This window comes from Echinops telfairi, unplaced genomic scaffold, assembly GCF_000313985.2.
Source record: "Echinops telfairi isolate 266 unplaced genomic scaffold, ASM31398v2 ScPeMD7_44;HRSCAF=162, whole genome shotgun sequence".
Lineage (NCBI taxonomy): Eukaryota > Metazoa > Chordata > Mammalia > Afrosoricida > Tenrecidae > Echinops > Echinops telfairi.
In genome coordinates, this window is record NW_022103942.1 from 8,487,356 (window position 1) to 8,490,105 (window position 2,750).

General features: G+C 39.9%; 1 pseudogene; it reads left to right on the plus strand.

Moving 5' to 3' along the window:
• Positions 1-287: 287 nt before the first annotated feature.
• On the plus strand, positions 288-1,177 carry LOC101650160 (annotated as a pseudogene).
• Positions 1,178-2,750: the final 1,573 nt, after the last annotated feature.

A 2,750-nucleotide genomic window follows, 5' to 3' on the forward strand; every position in this document is an offset into this window, starting at 1 on the left:
GGGCAAGATATGACAAAATAACAATTTATAAACTATCAAGGGCTCATTAGGGAAGGGGGAGTGGGGAGGGAGGGGAAAAATGAGGACCTAATGCCGGGGGTTTAAGTGGAGAGAAAATGTTTTGAGAATGATGTACAAATGCGCTTTACACAATTGATGTGTGTATGGATTGTGATAAGAGTTGTATGAGCCCCTAATAAAGTGATTTAAAAAAAAGAAAGAAAGTTTCATCTGGGACAGCACAAGGAGTTCTTGGAATGGAAAGAAGGTATAAGATTATTGGTTGGAACAAACATGGGATTGAATGAGTTCCAGAAAGCAGGGCTCTCAAACTCATGAACCATAATCTGTAGAAGAAGACAACTTAAAAAAAAAAAAAAAAACAACTAGAAGCGACATGTAGAGACGATGAGAAGAGCCCCCTCAGGAAAGGAGACAGCTGGTCCACAGCAGAAGAATCTGGAGGCAGCTCTTCTGGGTAGATGGGTAGGGGTTGGGGGACAGGGGTCTCGCTGCAGAGAATCCCCCTTCAGGATCCGCATGGAAGATCAGAAAGAACAAGCAGAAGCCTCTTTGAAACGGAGATGGTGGCAGTACCAGCGAAGCACCTCAGCCACCTCGGAAGAAAAGGGCCCGGGCAGATCCTACTGTGGAAAGCGAGGAGGCATTCAAGAGTCGTGTGGAGGTGGTGAAGATTCCTGAAGAATTAAAACCACGGCTTGTCGAGGACTGGGACTTAGTTACCAGGCAGAAGCAGCTGTTTCAGCTCCCAGCTAAGATGCCATTCTGAGGAGTATGCAAATTGCAAGAGATCTCAAGGAAACGTCGACAACAAGGAGTGTGCGGGTGATGGAGTTGCGGCAGGAATGAAAGAGTATTTCAGTGTGATCCTGGGCACTCAGATGCTCTACAAATCGCAGGAGCCCCAGTATGCCAGGATCCTCAAGGCTCACCCTGCCGCTCCCAAGTCTCAGGTTTGTGGTGCACCCCACCTTCTCAGAATATTTGTAAGAATCAGTTCAGTGTTGGCTTTCAGGCCCTTTGATGGAAAGAGCTGGTATTATTGTTGGGCTATCTGCATGTTTTCCTAAAATATCTGGCAAAGAATTCTGCGGCCCTGTTTACTGCCAGCGATTACAAAATGGCTTCAGCAGAGTTACATTGCAAAGCCCGGTGAGGGTCTACTGACCACTCACTGTTAAGTCTGGATATCTGTAAACCTTTTTCCTTTTGTTCTCAGTTTTTTTCCTATATAATTGATGTTCTCTAAAATTGTTAATGTGTCACAGGGCTGTTTGTTTGTTTCAAACAGAAAATAAAAGCGAGAATAAACTCCTTTTCTTATTTCAAAATTGCTACCAGTGTGTTCAGTAATTAGATAAAGAAGAAACTTTTAGTACAACATTTTATTGCCTAATTGACAACATTATGTATATAGCTGAAAACCCATGCATTTGCGTTCTCTCTAATTTTTATGTTACAGCCCATCCTTGGCAAGTCATCTATGTTATTTTTTCCTCCTACTAAAATTTTTAAAATAGTTTTATTGGCAGTTCATCCCTATATCAAACAAATAAATAGTTCGATCTCATCATGCAATCATTATTGTGATAAATTTTAGAACATTTGTTCTTCCTTATACTCATTGTTATTAGTTTATTATTATTTTAAATTGTGACAAAAATATATGCAACAAAATATTCTCCACTTCAACAACTTCAACATGTGTAATTCAGCGCCTTTGATTATACTTTTCATGTTGTACAACCATTTTTAATCAATCTCCAAATTATTCTGCCACCATTAACATACACTCAGTGCCCCCTAAGAAAAATCCCTCCTCCTACTATTATGGCAACAATCAGCAGTCAAATTTGGTTCTATTTTTTCAGTAATTTTCCTGATATATTATGAAAATATCCTGATATATCCTGAAAGTTCACATATAATACACTTCCATAGTTTGGTCTATTTTTAATAGAGTTGTATGTATATCATCGCAATCACTTCTTGTGCTCCCTCCCCATCCCAGATTCATTGTTTGGTCCCTAATTCCCCTCACCTTCCCCACCCACTGTCCCTGATAAATCATTGTATCAGTTATTGTCTGTATGCATCCACTCCTTCTGTACTTCGTAAACTGGGAAACCTAGCAGAAACCAACAAAACAAAACAAAGCACAAACCAAAACAAGTGCAACAGAAAGAAGAAAAATAATATAAAGATAAAAGTAAAACTATAGAGTGAGAAGGAAAAGACCACCAGTAATATTAAAAAGCCCAGAGAACTTATTTTTGTTTTGGAACAAGTGAGAGAATTTAAGCCTAGAACAAAATTCAAGTTGGGTCAAAAGGGAGGTCAACAGACTAAGTATCATATTATACAGTAGTTTGATGCACCCTAATCCAGTTTCCAATAATCTCTATCTGCTCTTAAAATGCTTGGAGTTCCTCACCTATGGCCAGAGGGGATCCGCCAGAGGCTTAATCTGACGAGATACTCTGCAGATGGATTTTGGGCTCCCAATCTTCTACCTAGCCTTCTAAAATTAAGCTCTCATAATTTTCCCTTTGTCTATTTGGACTTTGTTATTGTCAGTTTGAATCGCACAAGCTGGTGTGCTTCTTCAATGTTGACTTAGTTGATGCCTTGGCTGCGTGTTCAAGTACAAGTTTTTAAGACCTCAGACACTGTTCTAATTGATAACTGAGCACCATCTGCTTCCTTCACCACACTTTGATGTAGCGCTC